Source organism: Erinaceus europaeus, chromosome 13 (genome assembly GCF_950295315.1).
Source record: "Erinaceus europaeus chromosome 13, mEriEur2.1, whole genome shotgun sequence".
Lineage (NCBI taxonomy): Eukaryota > Metazoa > Chordata > Mammalia > Eulipotyphla > Erinaceidae > Erinaceus > Erinaceus europaeus.
In genome coordinates this window covers 42,827,752-42,848,666 of record NC_080174.1, presented here as the reverse complement: position 1 = coordinate 42,848,666, position 20,915 = coordinate 42,827,752, and the positions used below count along the sequence as shown (strand labels likewise).

Genomic DNA, 20,915 nt, shown 5'->3' with positions numbered 1-20,915 from the left:
AAGTCGGGCGGTAGCGCAGCAGGTTAAACATACGTGGCGCGAAGCGCAAGGACCTGTGTGAGGATCCCGGTTCGAGCCCCCGGCTCCCCACCTGCAGAGGAGTCGCTTCACAGGCGGTGAAGCAGGCCTGCAGGTGTCTTATCTTTCTCTCCCCTCTCTGTCTTCCCCTCCTCTCTCTATTTCTCTCTGTCCTATCCAACAACGACGGCATCAGTAACTACAACAATAAAAATTACGGACAACAAAAAGGAAACATAAATAAATAAATATAAAAAATTATAAACAAAAATAAATAAATAAATACATAAATTCCAGCCATGGTGAATCCACTTCCCCTCTCTGGACCTTGACTTTTTTTTTCTCTATCTTCCCTCTTTCCTTCCTACTCTCCTTTCCTCCTCCCCTCCCTCCTTCCTTCTTTCTCTCCCTTCGTTTTCCTTCCTTGCTTCCTTCCTTCCTTCCTTCCTCCCTCCCTCCCTCCATCCTTCCCTTCCTATTTACTTCCTTATGAAAAAGACAGGGGGAGAGAGAGAGAGAGAGAGAGAGTGCCAGAGCATCACTCTGACATATTTGATGCCAGTGATTGAACTCAGAACTTCATGGCCTGTGAGTCTAACACTTAGCTACTGTGCTACTTCTTGGGCCACAGGACCTGAGTTTTCTTGTCTGTACAGTGAGTATAATAATAGTGTACATACTACTTAAAAGGTGTTATGAAAGGAGGGAGTCGGGTGGTAGGTAGCACAGCGGGTTAAGCGCACATGGCGCAAAGCACAAGGACCGACATAAAGATCCTCTTTCGAGTCCCCGGCTCCTCACTTGCAGGGGAGTGGCTTCACAGGTGGTGAAGCAGGTCTGCAGGTGTCTATCTTTCTCTTCCCCTCTCTGTCTTCCCCCCTCCTCTCCATTTCTCTCTGTCCTGTCCAACAACGACAACAATAATAACTACAAGAGCAACAAAAGGGAATAAATAAATAAATAAATATTTTTTTAAAAAGGTGTTATGAGGCTTAAACTAGTTCATTCTGGGTGGCAGATATTATATTTCTAGACACAAGTGATCAATACATGTTAGGTGTTTGTGTGTGTGTGTCTGTGTGTGTGTCTGTGTTTTCTCCAAAGCATTGCTCAGCTCTGGCTTATGGTAGTGCTGGGGACTGAACCTGGGATGTCAGAGCTTCAGACTTGAAAGTCTTTTGTATAACTACTATGCTATGTTCCTGACCTTAGCAATTTCATCATCAGTCATATTCCAGATGGGGATGCTATTCAGGAAACAGGAAGAAAGCAGATTGAGGCTTTTAGAAGGAGGGATAAGTAACACCACAAAATGCTACAGAAGTAATAAGAGGTTAATATTACTGCTTGCTTACTATGTGTCAGGCACATTAGCTCGTGAACTAATAACTCATTAATTTTTCCCATTTAACAGATGAGAAATAGTTTCAGAGAAGTGTAGTATTATGCCCACCAAAGACAGGTGAGTAGGTTTAGAGCTATTTGGGAGACTCAGAAATCAGGCAGGCTATTAGTCACAAAGATGTAAATTTAACTAAGAAATGGAATTGGATGGGGCCAATGAGCCAACAGGAGGAGGGAGAGACCTGGCCAAGAAAGGGACAGAAGTAGGCAAGGCCTTTAGGACTATTGATGGCCCTGCTGGGAGTTCAGGGAAGGGAGTGAGTAAAGACTGGAGGAAGGCTTCTTGTATGACCCTTGTCTAGAAACCTGAGAATAGAGGAACATGGGAGCCAGCACATTCCCCGCAGGGCACACAGCATGAGCAAAGGCCCTGAGGTGAGAATGAGCAGGATGGCTTACGGCTGAGAAGTGGGAGGAAATGGCTGAGAGAGATCTGAAAGAGGGTTGGGAAGGATGGTAGCCTCAGGGGTATAGGGAGAGTGACAGCCCCAGGGAGATATGGAGGGTGGCAGACTCAAAAGGCTTAGCTAATGTGGAAATAGAAACAACCTCCCATCTGAGCAGGAAGTACAGTATGGTGATCAAAAGGGCAGGCTCTGGACTCAAACCCAGCCAAACTGCTTCCTAGTGTGTGATCAGGGCAAGCCACTTAGGTTCTCATTTTTAAAATGAGTACCTATATCATCTGTGAGAAGTGCTTAACTTAGCACAGTGCCTGGAATACAGTAAGCACCGGATTCATTCATTCATTCACTCATTCTCCAACTGCCAATTGCACACTTGAGTCAGGTACTTTTCAAGGTCACAGTAGAGAACAAAATAAACAAAAATCCCTATCCTAGGGTTGGGGAGATAGCATCATGGTTAAGCAAAAGACTGTTATGCCTGAGCCACAGGAGGCCCTAGGTTCAACCCCCAGCACTGCCATAAACCAGAGCTGATCAATGCTCTGCAAAGTAAATAAATAAATAAATATCTGTGCTCTCAAGATGCTCACATTTAAGAGGATGAAACAGGCAGTTAACACACATACACACACATGTAAAACGTGATTTATTAGATGTAGGTAAGTGTCACAGAGTACTAGTAAGAAACAAGGAAAGGAACTGGGGACTGCCAACGTTTTCACATTTGGAATGAACTTGAAATGAAGGCTATTGTTATTAGTTTGATGTGTATAAAAGTTTCCGCAGAAACAGTACCTTCCAGTTTATAAAGCATCTCTCCTTGGACATCACCAAAGTACAGATGTTACTCTCCCCACTGTGTGGAAGAGGACATGGAGACTCAGAAGAATCCAAGCAGAGGAAAATGCTCTGCCTGCTGACTCCCTGGGACACCCTGTGGTGCTGCACCTCAAAAAAGTCCAGAGGACAGGTGAGACATTACCTGGAGAGAAGCTACGGGCAGTGGCCAAGGTAGCTCAGTGTCCACCTTGGAGCAGGGTTGGAGAGCAGGGGCAGGACCTGCTTCCTGTAGCTGGAGTTGTGGCTGTGGTCAGTGTACCCCAGCTTGGCAGATCAGAGAGCAGCTGGATGGACCCAGGGGCAACGCCGAGGGCAGAGCGGGGGTTGCAGGCTGGGCCTGAGACACTGTGTGATTAAGCAAAGAGGCAGAATCTGTCCAGAACTGAATGAGTGTGTGGGTGGGAGACCATGGGGAGGGGAGGAAGAAATCAGTTCCACTGACCAGAAGGAGGTTGGCAAGGGCCAGGGCTGACTATGAAGGCTCTCGAACATCAAGCTGAAGACCAGGGCCTTGATCTGGTTAACAGTAGGGAGCCACTAAAGGTTTTGGTGGAGGAGAATCTGACACTGGGTGGAGACTAAGGGGAAGCATGTGGAGGTGGGGCCCAAACTGGGGCTGTGATAGCTGAACAAGTGAAAAGCAAGGAGGCCAGATCAGAGAGGCAGCTTGGACTCATGGAAAGAGTGGGACCTGGGAGATGATACTGGGTGCTAGTCTTGTGTCTGCCATGACTTTCTTTCTTCTTTATTTTTTTAAAATTATTTAATTTGAGAGGACAGAGAGATATTGAGAGAGGAGAGACAGATAAAAAGGGAGAGAGAGATACTTGCAGACCTGTTTCGCCACTTGTGAAGTTTCACCCTGCAAGAGGGAACTGAGGGTTTGAACCCAGGTTCTTGCGCGTTGTAATCTATGTGCTCAACTGGATGCGTCACTGCCCAGTCCCTGCCCTTACTTTTTGAGGGTCCTTGAGCTAGTCCTCCCTTCACTGTGTCTGTTTCTACATGTAGATTGAATTAAAGCTACACCTCTTCTCACACCCTCCCCTTCCCCTTTGGTCTAAGGATGCATTTTGAGAAAATAAGTGCGATGGACCTTACTTTCAGAAAAATACAAAACCAATTTTCAGCTAAAATTTTGTGACACATTGCTACACAGTCCATTCATGGAACTAAGCTAGATGATCGATAATAATAAAAATGACAGCATTGCTTATTGTGGGCTAGGTGCTAGACAAAAGACATAAATATCACAATCATATTAAGTCCAGCCAACAACCCTATGAGATAGTTACCATTATTATTCTGTTTAGCAGATGGGAAAACTGAGTAAGCTTAACAGGGTGAAGTGACTTGACTGAAGTTAAAGCTGTAGCTGCAAGCTTGGATTTGTCAGCTCCAGTGCTTGTGATCTTAATAGCTAAAGTTAAAGCTAGTATTCTAGGAGAAGGGGTGTTGGTAGTAAGGGCAGATGTGAGGAAATGTTTAAAGAAAGACCTGGAGAAGTTAGAAAATAATCTGTGGAGAAGGATAGTGGGGGCTGGGGAGACAGCATAGTGGTTATACAAAAAGACTCTCATGCCTGAGACTCTAAGGCCCCAGGTTCAGTCCCCAGCACTGCAGTAAACCAGAGCTGACCAGTGCTCTGACCTTCCTCGCCGTATCCTTTGTTAATATGAAATAAGTAAATATAAAAGAAGAAGAAGACGAGGGATAGCGGTGCCAGCTCCCCTGAGGTGACAGGTAGGTAGCTGAAGGTAAGGGATTAGAGATGAAGATTTCATTTGAAACTTCCTAGTTTAGTTTTTTAAGGGATTCTATCCCACATGACTACCAGCAAAATGACCTGCTCTGTAACCTGCAGGGTAGGGGTGGAATGTGGAACTCTCTCCTTGGCCTGATTATGTCCTGCCCCTTGGTGGAGAAAGGATTACTCCTAATGCTTTGATTCAGCCTTTTAAAAAATTTTTTCTTCTTCTTCTTTTTTTTGACTCAGAGTACTCTCCGCTGGACATGGATGTTGACAGGTTGATCCATATTCCCAGTGTGTTTTTATCTTTCCCTAGTGGGGCAGGGCTCTGGAGAAGTGGGGTTCTAGGACAGATTGCTGGGCTCATCTACCCAAGGACATCAGGTTGGCATCATGGTAGCAACTGCAACTTGGTGGCTGAAAAGCATTAAGATATAAAGCAGAACAAATTGTTTAATAATCAGGAACCTAAAGGTATGAACATAGCAGATGAGATTTGGGGTCCTATCACTTTTAATAAAAGTAGACAGTAGGCTGGAATTGTTCTTTGGGGGCATAATTTGCCATTCCTGATCTAGAACCTTATTTCTTTTGAGGGTATCTAACCCCCCCACCCCCATCAATGACTGTGGCTTCACTGCTCTGGCTAACTTTTAGATAGTGAGACGGAGGCAGAGAGAGGGAAAGAGAGACCACAGCACTAACGATTCCTCTAGTGTGTCAAGCCTTGGTTACACACTACCCAAGTGAGCTCTTTTGCTGGTCTGGGCATCTAGATCTTAAATTTTAATAATAGTGATCTAATTAAATAAAATTGGGGTGTCAAGCTGGCTGGAAGGTGATCTAGAACCATGCTCTTGTTAGGATCTAGATATTTCAAATTAATGAACAAAAAACTACTAGACAGTGATTTAAGCAGATAGAACCATAATCTCTGGCTGAGCCTAGATTCACAGAAATCTAGGCTGGTGTGGGGTGGTGAGATTTAGACCCACCCACACAGAAGGCTGTGGTCTGGATATGGGGAAGTGGGTGAGTAGAAGCCACACAGATATTGATCTAGAACAGGCAAACTCTTGGTCCTAAGCCAGACCACTGTAAGATCTAGAACAGCACTGTCCAATAGAAATGTAATAGGACTCACATATGCAGTAGAATTTTTTTAAATATTTATTTATTTTTTGGGTTTATTTTTTAAATATTTATTTATTTATTCCCTTTTGTTGTCCTTGTTAAAAAATATTTTAAATAGTGATCTGGGAGGTGGCGCAGTGTATAAAGCACTGGACTCTCAAGTGTGAGGTCCCAAGTTCAATCCCTGGCAGCACATGTACCAGAGTGATGTCTGTTTCTTTCTCTCTCCTATCTTTCTCATTGATAAATAAATAAAAACTTTTAAAAACATTTTATTTTAATTAGAGACCGGAGCATTGCTCAACTCTGGTTTATTGGTGGTGCTGGGGATAGAACCAGGGACCTTAGAGCCTCAGGCATAAGAGTCTTTTGCATAACCATTATGCTGTTTCCCCAGCCCTGCAACAGAATTTTTGTATGCTACATTAAGCAGAGTTAAAAGAAGTGAATTAATGTTAATATATCTTATGCAACCCAATATATCCAGAATATTATCATTTCAACATGTAATCACAAAGAATTATGAATGAAATATTTTACATTCTTTATGCTTAAATTCAAAATCTAGTGTATATTTTATACTTATGGCATATCCCAATTCCAATTCACCACATTCTCAGTATTCAATATCTAGTTTCTACTATATGGAGTTAGGAGTAGGGTAGCACAGGTCTAGAAGGGAAGGGTCAGGGTCTAGAGGAGTCATGAAACAGAACGATCTGGAATAAACAGATTTGGACACACCAGGGGTATAGCCAAGGCTGGATTTACCCAGGGAAAACGTCTAGGATATGGGTTAGGAGGTGGGGGTAGAGAGGATTTCTCCTTTGGAATTATGATCTACAGGCCTCTAGTTCTCCTTGAGCTCTCCACCTCATGTCACCTCTGCCTCTGAAGATTGGTCTGGCCCTGCAAGTGGGAGTGGGGCAGGGTAGCAGCTGGACCCTTGAGGGAGTAGGAGCTCCACCCCTCCAAACCAGCTGCTGCCAGCCTTCCTGGACTGACTCTGTGGAAACAGGGGGCCCAGAGACAGAAATAAACTGCCAGGTTTCCGGGGCGGAGTGGGGGGCCTGCCAGTCTTTGTGCTTCCTTGCTGGGGAGAGGAGGGGGTGTGTGGAAAGGGGGCAGGAAGCAACTCCAGGTCCTATCTCCAGCTGTTGCCCCTACATGCCATCTCTTTTCCCCTCCAGATGCCCATACCCCCATGGCTCTAAGGCTGGGCTTAGTCTAGATTTTGGTGGGTTCATGGGGGTCTAGGAATCTGGGACAGAAAGTAGGAGGTGATCCCCAGGGCTCTGGAGACAGCTCAGTGCCCATGGGGTAATATCTCTATGTGCTCATTTCTAGAATCTAGGAACTGAACAGATTGAGAAGGCTACAGTATATTCATTAGACTAAAAGCTGCAAGATGTATTGGGTACTCACCTCTGTCACTAATGGGTCAAAGGGAACTCTGGGGAAATCACATTTTAAGCTTCAGTCCCCTATATAAAAAGGGGACAGTGTTTGTCCAGCTTGTCTCAGGGCACTGAGCTCAGTGGTTAACTTAAAACCTGGAACCAAAGTTTATCTTACTCTGGCCTCGGCCACTGTATGACCATTGACTGGGTCACTTAACCCTCCTGAGCCTCAGTTTCCTTATCAGCAAAAAGGGATTAATACTCCTTCTAGCATACTAAGCATGTAGGGCAAGGGCCCTGACTGCCTGCCATTGGATAGAAGCCGCTAAGCTTAAATGAATTGTAAGTGAAAATGCATTATTCAAATGTAAAGGATGCTTCCCCTGGAAAGAGTCCTCAAACATGCTCATTTTATAAATGGAAAAACTAAGGTCCCCCCCAGGGAAAAAAAAAAAAAAAAGCAAGGCGTTTTGCCCGGAGGGTCCCACAGGAAGGAAAACCTTCATCTGGTACCCACCACAGCAAGAAGCCAGGTAGCTCACCCCACTGTACAGGTGAGGAAACCGAGGCTGGTGATTGGCCGCTGCTGCACCGCGGCGCTATCCAGTGAGGCCAGCGTCCGCGCCGCGGAGGGAGTGCCCGGGCCGCGAGGGGCGCGCGGGTAGCGGGCGCCCTGGAGCCACAGCCCGAGCCTGGCGCGCTATTAATAATCCCGCCCGGGCCTCGGCCGCGAGCTCAGGTCCGGACCGCCGCCGGGCGCCTCCCGGGTCGGGCCTGGGCCGGGGCCGGGGCCGGGGCCGAGCCGGAGCCGGATCGCGGCGGCCCTCCACTCCCCTCCCGCCACGTGACCCCCCCCCTCTCGGCGGGCAGCCGAGGGCCCGGGCTGGCGGGCGGGGGGCCAGGAAAAAGCCGAAAACACCGAGGCTGGGCCGCTCCCCTCCCGCTCAAAATAGACCCCGGTCGGGGCTGCCACGCATTCCGCGGGGGCGCGGGAAGGGGCGGCTGAGGCCCCCGCCCGGCCCGACGTGGCTGCCCGGCCGGGGAGGGGGTGCGGCGAGGGCGGGCCGCGGCCGGCCGGCATGTGGCCCTCCTTCGGGGAGCCTTGGCAGCCCTGGCTGCGCTGCGCCGGGATGATGGAGAGCTTCTGGAATTTCCTGCAGCTGGAGAGCGCGGCCGGCCGGCCAGGGGAGCGGGCTGAGCGCGGCCAGGGAAGGGGCGCCTGGCAACCCGACCCTAGGGGGCGCCTCCACGGCGGCAGGGGGAGCGCTCGGGACCCGCCCCCAGACCGCACACCTCCCCTCCCCCGCGGGCTCCCCGGGTCTGGCGGGGGTCCAGTCCTCAGCCCGCCCCTCCCCTCGCGGCGGAGAGGGGCCAGGTGCAGGCAGCGCCCTTCCCCCAGCCGCCTGGTTTCCCTCTCGCCCGTCACCTCTCCCTCCGGAGTCAGAAGCGCCGCCGCCTCTGGGAGGGGGCGGGGACCAGGGGGCAGCCGCGCAGCCCGCCAGGTAGTTCCAGAGGCTGGGGGCGGGCCAGAACCTCCCGCTGGAGCAAGAGTGTCCCACGGGCTTCCAGGAGGGAGGCCAGGCAATCTTCTCCCGACAACCCCCCCTTCCCCTCTCCGAACTTGCCCAGTCTGGACAGTTTTCTCCACCGGCAACAGCTCTCTTGGGGGGGCCCAGTTCTGCACCTTTTAGATCCCAAGTCCAGAAAAGGGCTCCTGGGGGGAGGGGCTTCGCTTTGCAAGGGCCGGGGGATCGAAAGAGAGTAGGTAAGTGAGCCTTAGGGTTCGTTCTTGGCTCTGTGATGGGGCGGGGGCGGGGTCAAGGAAGACTACCCTGTTCTTCGTGGGGGAGGGGACGGGGTGCTTTCCCACGACTTTGCAAGTTCCAGTATCATTTGGTGCTCTCTAGTCTGATGGACCGTTTGTCGACTCAGTGGGCGCCTCCCACACCTGAGGGTGGATCCTAGCTCCCCCTGCCAGTGGGTCCTGTTCAACTTTATTTCCTGTCGGATCCTACACCCGCTGTGCACCCTGAAGGCAGCGCTAAACAAAAGCCATTGGGATAGAGACAGTTCATATCCCTTTTCTGCCACGTACTGACTGAGTGACCTTGAGCAAGTCCCTTCACTCCGTTAATGCCTTTCCTCATCCCCAAAAAACTAGCTAATCTTAGATAATAGTAGCCATGGCCTTGTGCCACTCAAAGTTGCACATTTATATACAGCACATAAAAAGTATGGGGAATAAATGGCACCTGTGTGACAGCCTGCCCTATACAAAGCCCTGGGAGTCTTTGAAGTTTCTTTCCTTCCTCAACAGCCCTGAGAAGTTTGGCTTCCCCAAGGTAAGTATTGTCTCTCAGTTGGGCTGAGGTAAAGACAACAGAGTGTTGTCTTTATGGAGTCAGTCTCCTTTTATTCACTAAATACATATTTAAAGTTGTTACTAACTAGCTCCAGACTTGGGGAGAGACTTCTAAATTTGTTCTGGGGTCCAAAAACAAGGACTGGTCATCACACTAGGTTAAAGATAGAAGGTCTGTAGAAGCCCTTATTACTGGACTAGCTCTTCCTACCAATGGGGAAACCGAGGCCCAGAAAGGGGGCTGATCTCCTCAGAATGCTCCTTCTGCTCTTGGGGGTTGTGGGGGAGTTGAGGCAGCCCCTGACCCAGCTCCCTGGGAGATGCTGGCTGAGGCCCACTGAGAGGCTGGTGGAATTCTGCTTTCTTCTCCCTCCCATCTCCATGCTGACCTTTCATTCCTCCACTCTTCAGAGTGGGAGGGGGTGGAACCCAGCTTGGGATTCAGATGCCTGTTGGCTCCCCTCAGCCCAGGATGTTGGGTCTGGGCCTTTTCAGCTCCCACCCTTCCCTCCCCAACTCCCCCTCACCCTCCACCTCGGTTCTCTCAGTTTCCTGTTGGGTTGGCCTTCTTCCTTGTGTGCTGGAAGGAGCTCAAGGCTCTATTTGTTGTCTCTGTGAACTTGAGCAACCTCTCCCACCTCTGTGAGCCTCAATTTGCCTTTCTGTAAAATGGAGTTGAAATACTACCTTACAGAGCACCTTGTACCCCAGAAGTTCCTGGTAGAAATCTACTTGAAAAAATAAAGGGCAGGAGATGTCCTACCACTTACATCCAAGCCAGGCAGAGAAAACAAAGTAACCGTGGGCCAGGCAGGTGGGTGGTGCACCTGGTTAAGGTGCACACACAATGGGGTGTAAGGACCCAGGTTCAAGCCCCTGGTCCCCACTTGTAGGGGAAAAGGTTCTTGAGTAGTGAAGTAGGGCTACAGGGGTCTTTCTGTCTCTCTCCATCTCTATCTCCCCCCCCCAATTTCTGTTTCTATCTAATAAATAAATTTTTTAAAGTTAAAAAAAGAAGAAAAATCAACCTTCCTTTATCTTTCATAGTGGAGACACCTGGTTGAGGACTTGAGATAAGGAGTGGAGCAGGGATTGTTGAGTTATCATTTTGGCAAGTCCAGATTTCAACCAGTCCACGTGGCCCAGATTCTAGGCTTCCAGGTGCCCATGTCTCTGAGTGCCCTGCTGGACAATTATTTATAGATATTTTATTCACTTTATTTTAATGACAGGGATTGAGAGAGAGAGAGAGATACCGGAACACTGCCCAGCTCTGGCTTATGGTGGTGCTGGGGATTGAACCTGGGACCTCAGAGCCTCAGGCATGGAAGTCTTTTGCATAACCATTATGCTATCTCCCTAGCCCAGGCAGTTATCATACTGCTCTGTAGAACTGCAGTTTCTTTTCCCAGTGAATTCAATCCCATCTCCCTCTGTCTCAGGGAAGCCTTCTTGGGCTGTTATGTACCCTTACCCTCTTCCCAGTTTCTAGCTCATAGAGGGCTGTCAGTGAAAGCATGTAGAAGAGAAAGTGGACAGTTGGGCTGTGTGGCTTTAAGCAGGCTCCTTCCCCTCTCTGGGCCTCAGTTTCCTCCTGTACTGTGGAGGAGGCTGGATTAGTGACTCCCTAAGGCGCCTTCCAGCTCTGACAGGCGCCAAGGTTGTGTTGACTGATGTATCCTAGGAGATAGGAGCACACAGAATGGAGTCAGCTGGGAGAATCCTGTCAAGGTATCCCCCCTTCCAGAAGGCTCGTGTGCCTCCCTTTCCAAGACACACCCATCAGGGATACTGGTAGAAACTGTGGTGGGGGGAGGGGGTATGTCACCCAACGAAGTGACTTCTGATTCCCAAGGTCCTTGTTGTCATCTTAGAGACGGTGAAACTGGGCTGGCTTTTAAGGAAAGGGAGTGTATGTGACCAGTCAGCCTCCAGGAAGTGGGGTACATAGGGCAGCTAGTTTATGGAGTGGTATGTCCAGAAGAGCAGTTGCAGGAGCAGTGTACTGGGGCATATGCAAGACGAGGCTGGCAACAGGAGAGAGAAAAACAGATGAACCCGAGAACCAGGCTTTGGGTTAGGGCAAGCTCTTTGGGGAGGCTCCAGCCTTCTGGGGAAGTGAGAGAAGATTCAGCACAGCCTGACAGGGTACAGTTTTGCCTGTGCCCGGATTTGTCTGCTTGTTTATAGGTGTTGAACCAAGCAGCACTGTTCCGAATTGCATTTGTCACTTTCTGTTGTGTGGTGTTGTCAAGGTTTTCTGAACAGTGAGTGACTGGCTTCGTGTGTGTGTGTGTGTGTGTGTGTGTGTGTGTGTGTGTGTGTGTGTACACATGTATACGTACACAGGTTGGTATTGCAAAGCAGCAACAAGCAGCACCTGGACATTTGGAGCACTCTCAGGCTGGACTCTGGGCATTGATTGTGGCTGTTAGGAAGCCTTGGGCTGTATTGGGGCTGCTGAGCTGTAAAGGAGAGTGACTTTAGACTGAGTGAATCCTGGCCGTGTTTTGGGTGCCTCTTCCCCTTCTGCCTCTTTCACACTGGGAGGCAGTCCACCCCCCACTCCCTCATTCCCCCCCTCCCCAGGCCTTAACCAGTCCCTCCACAGGTAGGCAAGCAGACTAGCAGTCACAATCCAGCTCACACTTGCAGTAACTTTACCACAGTACCTAAATCAGGAACAGGCTTGAAGTGACCTTTTAACCCCTTCCCTGCCACAGAATTAGACTCTGCTTCCTGTTCAATCTCTTCCAGAACCAGTTTCATCCCACCTGCCCCCCCTCCAAAAAATGGATAAGCAACCAACATACCCCCCCATTTCTTTTCTCCCCCATCCCCTGGTGAGCCTTGAGGGGGCCTAAGGGCCAAGCTGCTGTTGGGCCTGGCAGGAGCTGAGGGCCCAGGCGGGGAGTGATAAATATTGAAGAGGAGGGATTTCGGTGTGGGCTGGAGCAGCTGCAGTGGTTCGAGTGTCACACTATCTCTCCCCAGGTTTACTGACCCATTTCCATTCACGCGGCTGCTGGTTTCCTAGCAACGGCAACAGTCCCCCCAGAACAGGCGGAGTGTGTGTCTGCCATTAGCGACTGCTGCAACTGTGTCAAGGTTACCCCGCTCCCTGCAAACCCACCCCCGGCGGGTTTGTTTTCTGCCAGCGCCTGGCACACACCGTGCCAGCCTGGAAGGGGGAGGGGAGGAGGGGGCCAGGGGGCCAGCCCAGGGGCTTGGGTGGGGGGTAAGGAGGAAACTGCGGTTCCTGGTCCAGTGGGAGCCAACTTGGACTGAGGCCGAAGCAGCCAGCAAACCCCCCCCCCACCCCTTGGTGGAATTCCTGAGCCCGAGGGGAGCAGGGCAGCAGGGCGGGTTGTCCCTCATCCCTGACCCCCGAGATTCCAGAGCCTAGGGGGAGGGGTGGGTACTGAGGGGCCTCTGGGAAGCCTGCCCGATCTGACCCCACCTGGCTTGTTCTGCTCCTGCCCTGGCTTCCTCCCACTTCTGCGTAGCTCCCTGCTCTTCTCAGCTCTTTGTGCTCCAGCCTCTGTGCCTGGTATCCCCCCATCAGACTCCCCAAGGCAGGCTTGTATTTCTCCCTTCAGACTTGGGGCTCCTGAGGTTGGGGGTTCATGATGCCTCCTTTCCTTCTCTCTCCTCAGCACCAGCTCATAACTGTTTTTCTCAAATGTCAGGAGAGATGAGATCAAACAGTTGGGGTGGCAAAAGACAATTTTTTTGATAGGGGTTAGTGGGGGCAGATACCCCCTTTCACCCACTCTGTGAATGTGAACTGGCTTCCGCCTATACTCCCCTTGCCTGGCAGGTACCTGGTAGCACAGGATGGTCATTAAAAGCAGAGTACCTCTCCTTTTTTCCTTACAAGTCTGGCTACAAAGGGTTAAAGCAGTTCTCCCCCCCACCCCCATACACACACTCATACATACACACACTTTGCCTTGGTATGTGAGCTTCCCCAGGCTGAAGGCTGAGGGGGGGTGGTCTGTTGCCTTATAGCCACTCATGTGGTCAGCTCAGACCTGACCAGTCACATTCCTGCCCAGGAGGGCTGGAACTTGAGGTGCAGGGGCCTGGAGGGGGCTGGTTTTGTTGGAGTGGAAGGGGTGTGTGGAGAAGCAGGGGCCAGGGGCTTCTGGAAACATGGAAGTATTGTGCAATATAAACCAACCAACCAAACAGCCAACCTTCAGGAGGCCTGAAACCCCTTCCCTTTCCACTGGGTCTGTCTCGCCTTGTGTTTTGAAAAACAACAGCAACAACAACAAAACACCCAGATACATACACATTCTCCAGGTCCTCATAGTTGTGATACAAGGGCAGACCTGGTCCTACTTGTAACAAAAGGAAGAGTGTGGCAGAGCAGTTTCTGACATGACGGGTGTCACAGAGGCTTGTGGATAGCCTCCAGTATGACTTTCAGAGCCTGGGAGATTAGGGTACAGAGCAGGCTGTGCTGGACACAGAAGGAGAACTGGGCGGGGCCCAGGGAGCCTGGTTCTCTGCCCAGTCCTGTGCCTGACTCCTCGTGGCCTTAGTCCCCCATCTGAGGGGCTTAGGTCAGTGATCTCTAAAAACTCTTCTCCTATATTAGTCAGTGGCTCTGCTTGAGGGATAAGGAATGGGGGGTGATGGTCTGAAGGGGATATGGGAAGCTGCCAGCACAAGGGGGAGTTTGCAACACGATCCCAGAGCGAAAATAGCCCAGGTCATTTTCAGCTGCTTGGGCGGAGGTATCTGATCCTGGCAGGGCAGGGCAACTTGGGCAGGGGCAGGAAGGAGGGTTCTGTAAAGCTGTCTGGGAAACTGGACCCCAAGATGAGAGGGAGGGGAAAGGTTGGCAAGCCCACTGGGCTTCCTGAACCGAGGAAAGGGGAGGAATGCAGAGGGTTAACAGGAGGTGAGGGCTGGACTCTGGGCCCCCTTTGGGTCCTGGCCTGGATGAGGTGAAAGGTCAGCCCCAAGGAGTCCAGGCACAGCTGGGGACCAAGTAACCTGATCCTTCTCCCTAGCCAGGCTCAGGGGATCACAGAGCCGCCTCCCCCAGGAAAGGTGCTTTAACATCAGCAGGAAGGAGTTTGTTTCTGCTTGTTCTCAGCAGGGGTTGGGAGCTAGGAAAAGGTCCTGGCCCCAGGGGTCAGAGAGAGCTACAGGCCTGGTGCCCCAGCCAGTGTGACAGCGCTTTGTCATCCTGGGGTCAGGAGAGGTGGAGGTGAGCCTGCTGCAAAGGTTAGAGGGAGCTTTCTCTGGCCCTGCTGTCATCCTCTGCCCCATTTATAATGGTCCTGACAGCCAGCGTTTGGGATGGGGGCAATCTAAGAGGTTGGAGATACACCTCTTAGTAAACCTTCATATTGAACTGTGCCTGGGGGTGGAGAGTTACACTCTGAAATGGCTTTGCTGTCTGTGGGGGGTGTGTGATAGTGGACTGTTAGGGTATAAGATGGTGTGATAGGAGACAGAGATACTCTATGGAAGAACATGGTCTCTGAAAGTCAAGCTCGACCTGAGTTCAGAGCCTTCGTCCTAAACCATTTAAGCCAACCCTCAGTTTTCCCAACCACAAAGTGGGACTAATAACACCAGAAAGAGTAATTGTGAGGATTGGCAAGTGACCTCGAGGTCCACAGTATGGAACCTGTATTGAATCTGGCTGTCTAATTCTAGAGCAAGAGTCGGTGAGGGAGAGGGCATTTATTTATTTTGCAGAAGAGAGAGGTTCATGCATGCTGATTTCACTGTCATGTTCTCAGAAAGAGGGAGAGAAGGCAGTTTTGAGAATTGTTGTCATTGGCCCTGGGGCTTTGTATGAGGTTGTGGGGGTGTTGTGAATTCCCATTCACATTGTGCCTGGCAAGGGGTGGCTGGGGCAGTGTTTTTCTCAAAGCCTACCTCTGCTGATGGCGACAGCCCCCCACTCTCCACCCCTGCCCACCCCATGGTCTTTGTACAGTCCTGTGTGGGTGTGGCTGTCCCTAGAGTGTGGCAGTAGGTATGTTTGAGAAGGAGCAGGCATCCTGAGAAAGAACAAGTTGCCTTTTGTACAAGTCCAGCCTGGGGCTGGGCTAGGTCCTTTGGGGCATCCCCTGTTTCCTTGTCTAGCTCCCCGCCCACAAACAGCACCCCAGCCCCGCCTGTCACCTTGGGGGTGGGGGAGGGGACTGCAAGAGACAAGGCTGCCTACCTGGGCTTTTTAGCCTAGAGTTGGGGGGTTGCAGTCAGGGGGACCTCACCCCTGTGACATCACCCTAGGTATTTCCAGTCTACTGGTGTCTTGCCTGCCCGTGGCCTGCCCCTTCCCAGGCACTGCTCCCAGCAATCAGGACTTGCTGTGGGTGGTGGAGGAAGCCACTGGGGTGGGAAGAGCACTGAAGACCTGGCCCTTCCTGTTCCTCAAGGGGCTGAATACAGGTATCTAGAACCTCAGAAGTCCTCCTCACCGGTGGGGTCTTCTGCCTTAGTGCTCACCAGATATTCCACTTTATGTAGGAAGCTTTCCAGAACCAACCAACCTCCCCAGTTATTGTTTTTTCCCCCTTTCTGATTACCTAAACCCTTTTAGTGACCCTGTGTAATAATGGCAATGCCCGTGCTACTGTTAACACCATCTGCCATCTGCTGAGCAATTTACAGTGCCTGGGGCTGCCCCGTGTTTGTTTTTTTTTTTTTCATGGGCTATCTTACCTGATGGATCTCTGATTGCTTTCTACCTTGGAGTGAACCTTTCCCACCTAGTGAATTGGGAATTCCTCTGGGCAGGGATTCCAGACACTGCACTACTGTGTTTGAGATGGAAGATAGATGAAGAGACAGGCCATGAAGGGAAAATACCTTGCCCAAAGTCACACAGCAAGTAGGTAGGACAAACCTAGATGTCAGGCTTCCCAGCTGCATTCAGGTCATTGGCTTTGGGGCATTACAGAGAAAACCACCACTGGCCTTTCCATTCCCTGTGGGAGAGCCTCTGTCTCAACTCTTCCACCCATCACCCCCCCCAAAAAAAAAAATCAGAAGGACCCAAAGTCTTGTCTTCCTCTTCAACCCACCCATTTTGTACCAGAACTCCTGACTTTGAGGAGGAGGAGGAAGAAGAAATACTGGGGGCTATGGGAAGACTTTAGCAGGCCAAGAGAGCAATTTTGAACTCTTAAGGGAGTATTGTGGGCCCAGTGACTGGGGGCTACTGGTTCTGGGAACACAAGGATTTAGCTTGCAGGTGGGAGGTTCCAAGTTGAGCAAAGAGGAGTGATGGGAGCCAAAGTATGTGGGGGTTCAGTGTAAGGGAGTCAGGGATTATGCTGGGCCAGCACTCCCCCCACCAACAAACTGGCCCAGTGGAATGCTGGGAGGCACAGGCACGGGGGAGGGGGCTAGGCAGCCTAGGTGTCTCGGTGGCACACAGAAGCAGTTAAGAGCTGCCTCAGCTCGTTCCTTCAGACAATTAGTGACATCTCGCTTGACAACACCACACTGAGCCCATGCAGACCTCAGCCCCCCTCCCTGCCCCCCCACAGCCGCTTCAGCTGTTTATTCTTGGGCTTTAACAATTGGGATTCTGACTTGGAGGAGCGGGCGCCCTGCGCTGCCCTCTGACCTTCCGTCGCCTTGGCAACTGGAGCCCGGTAGGCCTGGGCTCTGCGTTAGGATTACAGATCCTGAATTCACAATCTCACTGCTTCTCAGTAAGCAGCAGCAGCAGCAGCATGTGGGATCTTCAGCTAGACTGGAGGGGACAGGGAAGGAGGGTCCCCAGGGGGCAGCCAGAGGCACTGGTGGGAGTCCAGGATGCCCACAGGTAACCTAAAGACTAGTGTTCCCAGTGGAAGCTCAGGGTCCAGATCCCCCTCAGTGCTCAGTGTCTCCCATCCAGCTCTCTGGAAACTTCCTGATGGAGCCCCAAGGGCAGGGACAAGGCTTCTTCACTGCCTCCCTCTCCTCCCCTCATTCAGCCCCCTACCATGCCCACAACTCCAAGTGCCAGCAGACTGTGCCCCTGCCGTGCCTGCCGCCATGGCAACAGGCTCCCCTCCCTCACTAGCTTAGCTCCTTCCTTTCCCCCCAACCGCTGACCCCCCCACCACAGCAGCCAACTGCCCCAGCTGAAACCAGAGCTGATGCATCTGTGAGCCTCATGCCCAGACCCACATTCCATTTCTGTCCTCTGTCCCCCCAGCTCTGGCGACGACATCTCCCCCTTCTCTACCTCCTCTTTCTCCTCCCCCTGAAACCCACCACCTTTGCATGTCTACTCCTGCTGTCCCTCCCACACACACCCCCCCCACACACAGAGAGTACAACTTAGTGTCTCCCCTTTTATCCACCCCATTCTGAGTGTCTCCCCCTCTCTGGCCGTCTCTCCTGGTCTCTGGGTGTGTCAGTCCCTCTGCCTCCAGCTGCCTGTGGTGTCCTCCCTGCTCTGTGCCTTGTCCTGCCTGTGGCAGACTCCTCCATCTCTTCCCTCCATATGTGTCTGGCTTGGCCTCCCCCCCCCCTTCTTTGTCTCTGCTTCATCCTGCCTGTCTGTCTGTCTCTTTGTCTTCTTCCTCTTCTGTCCCTCTCTTCCTGTATCTCTTTTTTGTTGCTTCCCTTCCTCCAGCATATTCTCCCTTGCTCATCTCCCATTTCTCACCTCATTCTCTTTAAGCTGCATTTCTGTTTCCTTTGCCCCCACACTCTTCCTCTTTTTCTCTGATCCTCTTCGATTCTCTGACTCTCCCTCTAAATACTAGGTCTCTTTAAACTCTTCTATTTTCCATTTGATCATTCCCCTCATGGCCCCTGGGTTAGATCTAGGAGAGAGAGGCCTGTGTCCTGGCATCCCAAAGACCTATGTGGTTGAACAGGAGATAAGGAGTAGGGCCTAACAAGGGTGGGGCCCCAGGCAACAAAGACACTAGGCCTCCCTTTCAAAAGATGGGTTGTTTCCATTTCACCTCTTTATTGGCCTAGGTGGAAACAGAGGGTAGTCCTTGAGACTGAGCTAACCCAAGGATCCCCCTAGCTGTCAGGATTCAAGGAGGAGCCTATCTAGGACTCACTGAGTCCTAGGCTTTGTCACTTCTCTGCTACAGTGATGACTGGCTTAGGTTGTGCCTCAGTTTCCTTCAGTGGCTCAGGGACATTTGCTCTTTCTCTGACTTCTTTGAAATACTTTGAATTTCTGGAGCAAAATCAAAGTTATGAGAAGCAGGGAAAGGACAGAGTGACTTCTCTTTGCACCCTAGCCTCAGGGAATACTTTTCACAAATGAGGTAGAATAATGGTCCTGTCTTCTTAAGTATCCAGTGGATAGCAGTGTCCCACCTTCCTCCACCCCCCCCCCCAACACTGGCAGCCCCTGCTGTCAAGCCCTCCCAGTCAGGGCAGTGGCCTCTGGTCCTCCTCCCCACTATTCCTCTTCAAGTAATGAGCTTGGAGTCTTAGGAAGCAGCCCCTGGGATGAGGGTGCCAGGCCTCAAGGGCCTAGTCCTTCCTTCTAGGTGTGATGAAACCTGATTGAGTAGACCCTTCTAGGACCTGGGGTCTGGACCACCACTTACCAAGGGGCCCTATGGGGGAGCAGGGGTGCCTGGGGGAAGCTGGTTGCACGCAAGGCATTCTGGGCCCCCTCTGCGGGTGGGTGGGGGGAACAAAGCTGGCATCGAGGCCTCAGCTAAAATTAGCCGCTTCCCTGCGCGGGAGCAAGCATGCCTGCCAGCCGCCCAGATCGCCGCTGCCTCGGCAGGCCATCTGTCGCCACGTTTTGCTCAGTCCCCCAGGGCTCCCCAGCTCCAGCCACCCCCGGGGTTGAGGGGGACTCTACTCTGAGACGTCGCCGACCAGGACTCTGAGCTCTGCCATTGTCATGCTGTGTGACCTCAGGAAGGGCCTGTCCCTCTCTGAGCTCCTATACAAGGAGAAGGCTCTGGACAGTGGCATCCCAGATCCTCCTAGTCCTTCCAGTAATCAAGTGTTGGCTCTGGTCTTGGGGTATTGAGGTGTGGATCTCTTCTCCCCCGCCCCTTACCACTACCCATTTCATCCAGGGTTTGTGAAGTTGAGCTCAGCAGGGTTTGCAGTAAGGTTTGGTCCTGTATGATGGACGCTTTAGTTTTCTTGATCTCCACTAAAGACTAGAATGTCATATTCCCCACTCTCCACACACAGCACACTAGTGATCTCTGAGTAGCCACATGGAAACAGATCCAGGTGGGAAGCTGGGAGGAGGAGGCCAAGCTCAGCTGATACCAATCTGCTCTGTGGCTTATCACAGGTCTCTGCCCTTTCTTAGCCTCTTTATCCTCTTCAGTGAGCAACAGCATTTCTTGAGCACCTGCACTCTGTGTGCATGTTGCATCTTGAGGCCTGACGTTCTCATCTCCACTTTACAGATGAGGAGACTGAGGCACAGAAAGTGGATGGTCCATGTAAGGGAATAGTGAAGCTGGGGGCTGAACTCATCAGTCCTCCTTTTTTTAAACAAAATATTTATTTATTCCCTTTTGTTGCCCTTGTTGTTCTATTGTTGTAGTTATTATTGTTGTTGATGATGTTGTTGTTGGATAGGACAGAGAGAAATGGAGAGAGATGGGAAGACAGAGAGCGGGAGAGAAAGACAGACACCTGCAGACCTGCTTCACCGCCTGTGAAGCGACTCCCCTGCAGGTGGGGAGCCAAGGGATTGAACCAGGATCCTTACCCTGGTCCTTGCGCTTTACACCACGTGCGATTAACCCACTGCGCTACCGCCCGACTCCCCAATCCTCCCTTTTGTAGTATTCTGCCCATGCCAGCGGCTTTCCAGGCTTCTTCCCAGCCCCCAGCCTCAGCTTCTTTCCACCCTAGCTCTCCCCTGGCTGCTGCCCCTGTCTCCTCCCCAAAGCCAGAGAGACTGAACTGCTGCTCCAAGGTCACTCAGCTTGGCCTGGGAGGAGCTCAGACTGGAACTCAGGCCCTTTGGCTTCTGTCCTCCCTCACTGTGGCCAGCAGGCTGGGCCTGTTCCCTGGGTGAGTCATGCCCTGGACTTTGGCCTCCTTGTCAGGCTCTGTGGCCTGAAGTTTGGAGAGGGGGCCTTTGTAAGCAAAAGGGGCTCCTTCTCTGGCAACAGTGGGGGTCTGAAGCTTTGCTCCTTAGTCCTGGACCCTAAAGGCATGGTGACAGCCATTCCTAACCAGCTTCTGCTCCATTGAGTTTGAAGAATCTTGCAGGGGCAGCTTCCCAGCCTCCTCAGTGATAGCCTTCCCTCTACTGTCGTGCCCCCAAATTATAGTTCGAATCAGAAGTGGGGTGGTGTGAAAACTCGGGGAGGTGGCATTTCCAGGTCATATGTGTACCCAGCTGACTTCCTTCCCAGAAGTGGACAGCTGGGTTACCCAGCAGGGAGGCCATAGTGCCTGCCCCCCCCCCCCAATGTCCAGGGACCAAGGTCACGCCCAGAGTCCTGTGTGCCTGCACCTCCTCCTGGGGCCATGGGTGTTTGTCACTGGGGCAACGTGCGGCTATGCCCAGCTCTGGCAATGCTGGGGTGACATTCATGCCCTGTGAGCTGTGACGCCTCTGCAGGCAGAGGACAGCACCACCCTGGCTGGCAACAGTGATGGGGAGGGTG

General features: G+C 51.6%; 1 protein-coding gene across 8 annotated transcripts in view; it reads left to right on the top strand.

Moving 5' to 3' along the window:
* Positions 1-20,915, top strand: part of AHDC1 (AT-hook DNA binding motif containing 1) — a 73,662-nt gene that overhangs the window by 21,966 nt on the left and 30,781 nt on the right. For 2 of the 8 annotated variants that reach the window (XM_060205651.1, XM_060205650.1), the window contains exon 3: positions 2,671-2,799. The exons of the other annotated variants lie outside the window; for them this stretch is intronic. The gene's annotated coding sequence lies outside the window, so the exon portion shown is untranslated. The remainder of the gene's footprint in view (positions 1-2,670; positions 2,800-20,915) is intronic. 8 annotated transcript variants of the gene reach the window in all.